The sequence below is a fragment of the Barbatula barbatula genome (genome assembly GCF_947034865.1).
Source record: "Barbatula barbatula genome assembly, chromosome: 12".
Taxonomy (NCBI): domain Eukaryota; kingdom Metazoa; phylum Chordata; class Actinopteri; order Cypriniformes; family Nemacheilidae; genus Barbatula; species Barbatula barbatula.
This window is the reverse complement of record NC_136775.1, coordinates 13,663,622-13,673,294: the sequence shown is the minus strand read 5'-3', so window position 1 is coordinate 13,673,294 and position 9,673 is coordinate 13,663,622. Positions and strand designations below refer to the sequence as shown.

Below are 9,673 nucleotides of genomic sequence, written 5' to 3'. Positions count from 1 at the left end.
GACAAGTTTCAGGATACACTTTTCAAACAGTTCAGAAGCAAATGTAGGTCCACCAGGTAGACGTATCAAACGTTATCATCATCTGCAAACGCCGTCTTTTAGGTAAGGTATCAAAATGCCTTCTTACATGTAGGCTACATACAGTGTCTCGCTTTTATAGAGAGAGAGCCACACACAAGCCACTAGAGCTTAATATAGCACGCTGTCTTTAGCTTTGAAAGCAGCTGCTCTTACAGTGCGTGTTATTGCGTAACGCTCGTTTGTTTTCGCAGCGGAATCGACACCATGGTCGCTTTCTTGGTACTTTTGGCTTCTGTCGTCCCCCTAATTCACTCGCTGGATCAAAACCCTAGACCCTGCATGCCAGCAAAGTACAACAACGCCCATAACGTTTTCCTCATGCGCCATATTCCCGCCGGCGTTCCAAACACGTTGGATCAGAACGCATGGCAAGCATTCTTGCGCAAAATCCAGATGTGTGGCAGACCGACTCAATCGTTCTTCCGCGCCAGCGAGACTCGACTGGTGGATAGTGTGTGCACTAAAGCCGGGGGTAAAGCCCTGTCTGGGAATCTGTGCATCAGCAAACAGACGTTCTCCTTCGTCACGGTGCGCGTGGACAACCTCGGGGACGCCTGCGGGATCAAAAGCATCCGCAATGAGAGCAAGCACATCATCCTCGCGTGTGAAGAGATCGGAGACGTGTGTCAGGCGGTTCATTTCGAGGGGAACCCACAAAACGAGGTGCCGAGCAACAACCAGCTCGACTGCGGGGCTCGGGGGGGATCAGGGACTAAAACGATTGGGTTAAACGTCATGATGTTATTGTTTACCTTGGTAGCTTTGATTTATATCTTGTGAGACTCAAAAGTAGGCTATTGCTTTTGCCACTTCTAGGCTACTGAGCCAAAAATGCATGCATTTCATTGTTGTGTTTGTGCTTTGTTTTAAATGTATATTTTTAATTATGTCAGACAGATGTAATTAAATATAAGTAATTATGAATCTAAGATAGTATAGGTATTTTTGCATATAAATTAATTACATTCACACAAATGCTGGCACTTGTTTTCTGTTTTCTGCAAAGACTTAGCACTGTTATATTGTCATATTTTGCAGCCTAATAGTAGGCCTATTATAATACTAATACTAGTATACATGTAATGTTTTGTGCTAATCGACTATTTAGATTTACTGACTTTTCTCATTGTGTAGCCATGTTTAGGTACAACAGAATCACTAGGCTACCTGGCAAGAGAATATCTAGAAATGAATCCTGAAGGACACGATCTGAGTGACAGAGTAATTTCACGTTGGATTTCATCCAGTTGCATTTCGAACCCTTCATTTTTTTTTCGTGTCGTAGAAACCCTGTAAGCAAATATACTGTCAGTAAAGAAAAGCTATACATCACAGTTATTACATAATGCATAATATAGGCTACTTTTACAAACATTGCTTAAGGTTTTTAAAACTGAGACTTTCGTCAAGTATGAGTCTGTCTTGGATCTGCCTTATTCTTATTTGGCTGCAGAAATTTCTGTGCAGTCCAGCAGAATGCCAAAAGATTTCTAATAAATGTTTCATAATAAAACATTAAAGAACATTAAAGTTTTCTTTAGGCATAAGATTTCGGGGTCGGTTAGGGAATGTAATACAGTTTGAACAGTAGAATCATGTGAATGTGAAAACTAAAATGGTTTCTGTGAGGGTTAAGTTTAGGGATAGGAAATATTATAAGATCAGTATAAAACAAGTCTTCACGGAAATACCAAAACAAAGCTCTCTGTATGAAATTACAAAGTACAGAGAGAAAATGCACCAAAATATGCCATGCATATCTCCCTACATTGGTTATAGAAGACTAATGACCTTCTTCATGGGGATGCATACCTGGAGATTAGACATGTTGGTCATGAAGTGATTTTCCTGAGGATTTGAACTTCTTTCTAAAAGGTTTTTGTGAAACAGGTGGTTTTGTGTTAGGGAAGTTTAGGTTTAGGCAGAAACCATAACCGAGACGAGTTATATAAATATGATTAGAAAGCATTTAGAAATGCAGAAGTTGTGGTATTGGGGATGCATTAGTAGCCATCCAGTTGCACTCTGTGGACAGTATTATTATGGGGTTATGAATCTAAACCATCCGGTCAACGGGGGTACCGAAAACAATTGCATTGAAATTGCATGCTTGGGCAGAATGTGAAGAAATGGGGAAGACAAAAATTGTGTTCAGTGCACAGAGCTGGGTATTAAATTATTGCTTGTAATCTGGATTAAGTAAACAGATTCCAAAAATGATTCCATTTATGTTCGCTATGTATTGTTTAAGAACAGTGTTAATCTTCACAATCTAGCAACAATAATACTATGATTTAAGCGATTTGTGCAAAGGTAATACATCTGAAAAATATGAATATATTTTCCATTTTAAATAGGTATAAGATAAGCACAAGCGATTGATACATTTAATCTTTCACAACTTGATTCTGTTGTTTGACGACTGTGTGTACCTGTCATTCATAATTCAATCTTTCTATTGTGAACATTTGTGATGTGATAAAACACAACACATGGAGAAAATTATCATATTACAGTGTTTGATATCATATGAAAGTTCCAAATCTGTTTAACTTGTATGTAGTTTAAAGTTAACCCTTTAAAGGGTTTAAAGTTAAGAGCTAAAAATAAAAGCGCAACAGTCAAGTATCAAAAGTAAAAGTCTCCTGCAGTGGTATAATAGCCTACTTTTTCTAAATAACAATTTAATAAATAAAACATTTCCTAGTGTTGAAGACTATACAAATACTGTATAAAACTGTTTGAATAACACGAAAGTAAGGAAAATGGTGCTGGGCCCACAAGGGATACTCCACCCAAAAATGAAAATTCTGTAACGAATTATTCACCCGGTTGTTCCAGACCTGTATACATTTCTTTGTTCCATTGAACACGAAGAGAGATATTTTGAATAATGTTAGCAACCATCAATTCTGAAGTACCGTTCACTGCCATAGAAGAGTAATTTTTTGCTTCTGTTGAACACAAAAAAATATATTTTGAGGAATGCAGCACTTTTGACTACTATTTAAATTTTTCAATGGTGCTTCAAAACTGTTGGTTGCTAACATTATTCCAAATATATCTCTTTTCAGCTGAACAAAGACGTTTATACATGTTTGGAACAACTAGAGGGTGAGTTATTCAAGATGAAGTTTTCATTTTTAGCTGAAATTATCCTAACTGTATATTTTACACTGCTACGGGAATTTTATGTATTTACGTTGTAAAATGTATAAATAAATACTGATAATACAATTTGATAGGTCTGTGAATTATTATAATTTGTGCTGGTAGGATAATCTGACATTTACGATGTAAACTTGTTTTATGTGTTTATTTTAAAATGGTAGGACTACCTGACAGGGTACTTTGTAATGTAAAATAATCCTACCTGATTATTTTGTCGATGTGGTTCAGATTAAATAAAATTTTGCCCTGCAGTAGGAAAATCTGACAGGACAATTTGACAGACACCGGCATATCCTTAAAGATCAGCTATAGCCACTTTAAATGGCTATTTTTCAGCGATATTTTCAGAGATTATTAATATTTGAACCAAAACCCAATTTTAACAAAAAAATTACTTTCAATCTTTTTTTATATATGCCTGAAAAGGTTCCAGCTTTTCTTTTTTGCTATTCGCAAACTGGTATTAATGTGGCTATAATATATGCAGGTATTTATGAATCTTAATTATGTAGACAGAATCTTATAGTTTAGATTATACATTTTTTGTCATATTGCCGTCTGAATACTTTTTGTTTTGCCAAATTTTGCCATTTAGTTTGTAGTCAGTAACTGATTACAATTCCCAAGTAATCTTGTCATGATTCTGCCGCATGTCATGTTTCTAATGTTTTAGTGGCCGGATCATGACAGAACCTCATGTGTAGTGTGGAGAGAGGCATTTATTGTTGTTATGGCTTGCCATACACTCTCTCCGGTCTCCTTTCTGTTCCTGGCCTCTCCTTTCCTCGTTATTGATCGTTAATTATTTCATATTCATTACTTCAGCCCTGTGTCTTCTCTCTTCTGCCGGATCATTTTGAGATGTTTGTCCGTGTCACACGCCTTGTCATGTATTGCTATGTCTAGTCTAGTCTAGTCTTAGATATGTCTAGTGTTGTATTTAGTCTAGTTTATAGTCATTCCTGTGTACCCTTCCTGTTCTTACCCTTACTGTTCAGTTGTTTTACCCCTCGTGGGTTGTTGTTTTGTGTTTTGTTTTTATTATTAAAAGAATTAACCCCTTGTTAACCCCGTACCCTTGTTCCTGCACCGTTCCTGACAAATCTACCCAGCTCTGTCAGTGCATCCCAAGCAACACCACCGACAGTAATAATTTGAGCATTTCATTGTTGACCGCTAGGTGGCGATATTATGTTACTAATAAACGTATAACTGCGTTTGAGTCAATGCACGTACGATTTGTTTATATAACAGTGTTGGATATGTACAATCTGTCATACAGTTCTTATAAAGGATTGAATAAACTGATAAAGAGTTTAAAAATGACGAACGCAAGCATTCCACTTTGTCCACGAGATGGCACTGCAGTGCTTTGATTTAAAGCCCCAATAGCGTGCTCGCCTCGAGACATGTAGTCCACTTTTCATTCATAGGTTCTGAGTAGACCTCCTTGAGACCTGCATATAAAAGTTCCCTCAAGATGATTTGACAGTCATATCAATTTGACCAAATCCAAAATATTTCCCACCCTCTTTTATTTTGGAGTTTCATTGCCCCCTCTTCTGAATTTTTAACCTCTCATTCACCTCTCCACCCATTTAAACACTTGTTCTCTGGCTTCTCCGTGCACACTCATACTACTGTGTGCGTGTTACAGAAATCTGGCCTTTCTTTTACAGAGTACCACACATTTCTTTTTTCCATGTTTATGCAACTGAATGTCTGAAAGTGTGTTCTGGCCCTATTTGACACGGAATGCGCCGTTCTTATAAGATCATATTCAGATCACGTGCAAATATACAGTTTATATACTGTGTCGTTAAGTGTTGCCTCAACTTATATCTTCACATCTGAAAGTGAACAATTCCTTTAACACGTTTGTTTAAATGAATTAACACATGTGTATGTTTATTATATGGAAGTATTATATCTTTGACATGCATAGGTTGTTAGTGGATGTTTGTTGTAGGCCTACTGGTATAAACTAGTTTTTCACAATGCCCCACATTCCCTCTGAGAATATGCTGAGCAACAATCAATCAAGTCTCAATCTCTGGCATCAGTCAATAGGTCATGACACAAATATGACATCAGACAAATACAAGCATATGCCGAGCAGAGTCAACAGAGTAACAATTGGGCTTAAAGAGAAGGCAGGAAAAATTAAGAGAAAGAATAAGTGAAGAGTGAAAGGCAGGAGGGTGCGCTGAAGGCTGGCAAAATGATAGAAAAGGGTGGAGTGATACAAACTTTTAATGGTCACAAAAATTATTGGAGATATGCACATAAACTAAGGTTAAATGCTGGGAAAAGCCTTGTGTTTTTCTTCCCACATCTCTTTTCTCTCTTTTGTCTATTTTTTTCATGCTTTCAACCACACTGTTTTCATATGTCTCTTGTACTCTCGCTCGTACTTAAAAAACGTGTGTATTGTATAATGGCTTTGGATAAAAGCATCTGCCAAATGCATAAATGTAAATGTTAAAATAAAATCTATATAGAAGCTAGCTCATGCGTTCTCTTGCTAAGTTTTCACCATTAATTCTCACCATTTTGTGGTTAAAATAGTTTAGCTGTGTCTATGGGGCGATCAGTGGTACACAAAGCCCAGAATTTTAGGCTTTTGGAGCCTGACAGCTGTTGAAGGATGTGAGTGGAAATGTTTTTTTATCCATTCTTCCGGATGGAAATAAAATGAAGGGCATAAGGACCAAAACAGCAACATTTTCATTTTCAGAGTTAATGAGAGAGAGAGAGAGAGAGAGAGAGAGAGAGAGAGAGAGAGAGAGAGAGAGAGAGAGAGAGAGAGAAAGAGAGAGAGATCAATGTAATAATAAAATGCACATCTTTAATTCCTTATCTCTGCATCTATAGCTTATTGCATCTGTGTGTCTAATTTTTCTATCTAATTTATTATATTTTCTCTGGCTCAGCTACACTCATCTTTAAACTTTAATGAAAATTCTGTCCTCATTCACTCACCCTCTTGTCATTTCAAATCTGTATCAGGGCACTATGCATGGAAGGATCAAATTTTTTGACTGTCAGCAATACTTTTTTGTAGACAAAAGAGTTTTGTAATAGTCTTGTTATATTTTTTGTTATATAACTTTTTAGACGGAAGACAGTAGAGAGAAATAAACAAGAAACAAATGCTTTTGCAAATAAAACTGTTCAAATTGATGCCTGCTGTGTTAAGAATGATTTGAGCATATTTATTTAGAGTGCCAGTTTTAAAACACACCAATGCACACACATAGCGCAGTACAGATGACTGATGAGGTGTTGAGGTAAAAGAGTTCATTTGTGCAGCATTTTGGATGGCGGTCCACAAACAAAACTTGAGAACATTCTCTATAGACCACTGGGCTCTAAAATCCCTCGTCTCAGAACAAGGGGATGAAAGTCAACAGCCTGATAGTAATTGATGTCACAGGACACCGAGTTAAAGGTCGCGGTCAAGTTTAGCGCTGAAGTGGCTGCAGATTGGCAGAAGCTTATGCGAGCAAAAAACACACACTCTTTAAAGGTGAACAGCCAACATTTACAATCACGACACTCCTTTCGACATATATGTGTGTAGCTGTCTCTTCTCGTTTCATTTAGTTGGAAACAGGATGGAAAACAGAAGTTAGTAGGAAATGATTTCAAAGATAAGATGACAGCCAATAACGGGTAGGCTAATGTTTAGCTTTTGATTCACCAGCCCCAGTCTGATTTGACTCTACTGTATAAGTAGGATAGAGACAGAATGCATGTTTGTGTGTGTGTGTGTGTGTGTGTGTGCGAGAGAGAGAGAGAGAGAGAGAGAGAGAGAGAGAGAGAGAGAGAGAGAGAGAGAGAGAGAGAGGGAAAGAAAGGGGGGTTTAATAATGAGCAACGAATAAAGTGGGAAAGAATGGACACCACATGGAAAGAAAAGAGAGGGGGGGGGGAGAAAAAGGAACAGCTGGATTAAAGGAATCATGCAATTTACTTGTGTGGTTTATAAATAACCTATAAGTGGTAAGGGATCACCCTAAAAAGTGAGGCTTGATCTACATTTACTTATTAATTCAGTTTCATAATGTTAAAATGCTCAATAAAATGCTCAAAAATGTTTTGTTTTAAATGTAATAATATGTACAGTCAAACCTGCCTTACAAAAAACATTTAACATATGAGTACTTACTGTATTTTGTTGTAGTCATTTTGGATGGACGTTTCTTGGGCGTGCTTGGTTTCTAGATGTTTATTAGGGCAAAAATATAGAAAAATTGAGCTGTGTATACGTACATGACGTTCTGATGACAACACATACATCACGCGCCCTGTATAGGCATATACCACATTTAGTGGCCTAAGAGTTGACGATAGGGTCAGGGGATAGAATCATTATGTATAATGGATGTCTATAGGAAGCTCTCACTAATAACCAATGTGTGTGTTCCTGGTAAAGCCTATTGCCCTGATAAAGGAAAAAGTTTATAAGTCATAATTTATTTGTTTATTTATTGATACAATTACCATTCAGAAGTTTTTTAACACTTTCCTGAAATGATTCCAATAATCCAAAACATTTTTTAATCTTAAAATGCAATATGTTTAAAAATACTCTTGTAGACAAAAATATACAATTATGGCAACATATAGTAATGTATATCTTTCGGTCAAAACAATTTGTAATTGAGGACCAGATGCTAAAATATTACAATTTTGATTTATTTTGGATGCTTTTATTTGCAACATAATCCCCATAGTGACAGCTGTGCTACAATATAGTTTTGATTAATTTACTTATACTACCTAAATGGTGGACAAAGAAAGAAAGAATAACTGTTTCCAACCTTCGACTGGTCGTGTGCATTTATTTGTTCTATTGAAAATGTAAAAACGTTTTTCTGAGAAGGTTAGGTTGAGGAGAACCTTTAAAAGTTTAAAAGTCAGGATGGAAAACCACTGTAATCCACACAAACCCAATTTGTGTGTGTGCGTGTGTCTGTGTGTGTGAGGTGTTGTGGACAAGACTGTGTGTGGTGTTCCAGGCATAAACCTATGTGCCGGTGGCATGTGTTTTGGGGTTATGCGAGTCCCCTGAGTGAAGTATCACTTACCCTGCTGAGATCTTGGCATGAGGAGTGAGAAGCAGAAAGAGACAGAAGAGAGGGAGGGTATAGGGAGAAATGTAAAATGAAACCCTAATTCCTCTTTCAAAGTGCACAGAAATATGTATGTCCCATTGCCAAGCACCTCTTCTTATTCCCTTCAGCTCTTTCTTTTTTGTTTTCTTTGCCGCTCATCCTTTTCTCCATCTTTGTCATTCCCCGTTGGGCTTTGATCTCATTCTCTCGCTCATTCTTTCTTCTTCTCACCAGCCCTGAACAAAGTAATAAAAAATGACCTAAGCACAAAAGAACAAAAGATAAGTGGGTGGGAATGAAAATGGGTAAGGTGGTGAGGGGGAAAACGGGGGAGAGAACAGTTGGGAGGAATGCAAGGGTGTTTGGTATCATAGGCCAGGACATGCAAAATATTGTTTGTTTTTTGTTTACCAGGAGATAGTTGCCCATTTTACCTGTTCACACAAACATCTTGACCTTCAGTTCAATGTGTGGTATTAAAGCAACTGGGACTTATTTATTTAATGAGCATAATAACAGTTTCCAAAACAGTTTTTGTTTATTTTTATCTCTCAGCTCTGTTGCTGGTGGTGCATACCATTAAGTTGGTATTTAGATATGCCAAAGATAACTCTCTTCGCTTGCCCACACCCCTGCAGCAAAGACCCGACGAGCAAACGGGGTACAAAGGCAGACGGCGAAGAGCGAGATTAGGACGGCGATAAGAAGACAAATAGCTCCATTGATATGAGAGCGTAATGACTATCGCCGGGTGTTGTCGTACGACGTGGAACATGTGTAGACATGAAACTATTGTGCGAACACAATCGGCAAGGTGTGCGATGTGTGATGTATCGCTGCACTATCTCTGTCAAGTGCTTGTAATACAAGCGGCGCGCTTTGTCAACAAGCAGTGCGCGGGGGCGCGACCCCAATGCGTCATTGCTTTTTGTAAAAGAAAAAAGTATTTATGTGGGATTTTTAAAAGTAATAATCGTAAAATGTTAGTGTGGGTTAGCGGGGGTCTGTGTCAGAACGTATTTTGAAGCGCGTCCGTACGCGCGAGCGGCTGGAAACCGCACGGGGTCCTTGCTGTCACCAGGGTAACCCGCAAATTTAAATCTGTCGTTCACTAGGGCGCTAAAGTCCATCCATCAAAAGTAAATGTTTAACGACTTCTTTGTAGCGCTCACATTCATCATGCAGTCTCCGTTGCCCGCGTCTTCATTAGGGACCCAAACTTCGCCTCTCCACCTTTAACCAAGAACCACCCCCCCCATCCCCATATGTCCTGATCCTCGGCTCCTTTCTTCCGCTTCAAC

General features: G+C 38.1%; 1 long non-coding RNA gene across 1 annotated transcript; it reads left to right on the top strand.

Annotated features, from left to right (window-relative positions):
- LOC306901185 lies at nucleotides 1–3,318 on the top strand. The gene is made up of 2 exons (XR_013787364.1): nucleotides 1–102; nucleotides 273–3,318. It is a non-coding gene; the product is annotated as an uncharacterized lncRNA (long non-coding RNA).
- Nucleotides 3,319–9,673: the final 6,355 nt, after the last annotated feature.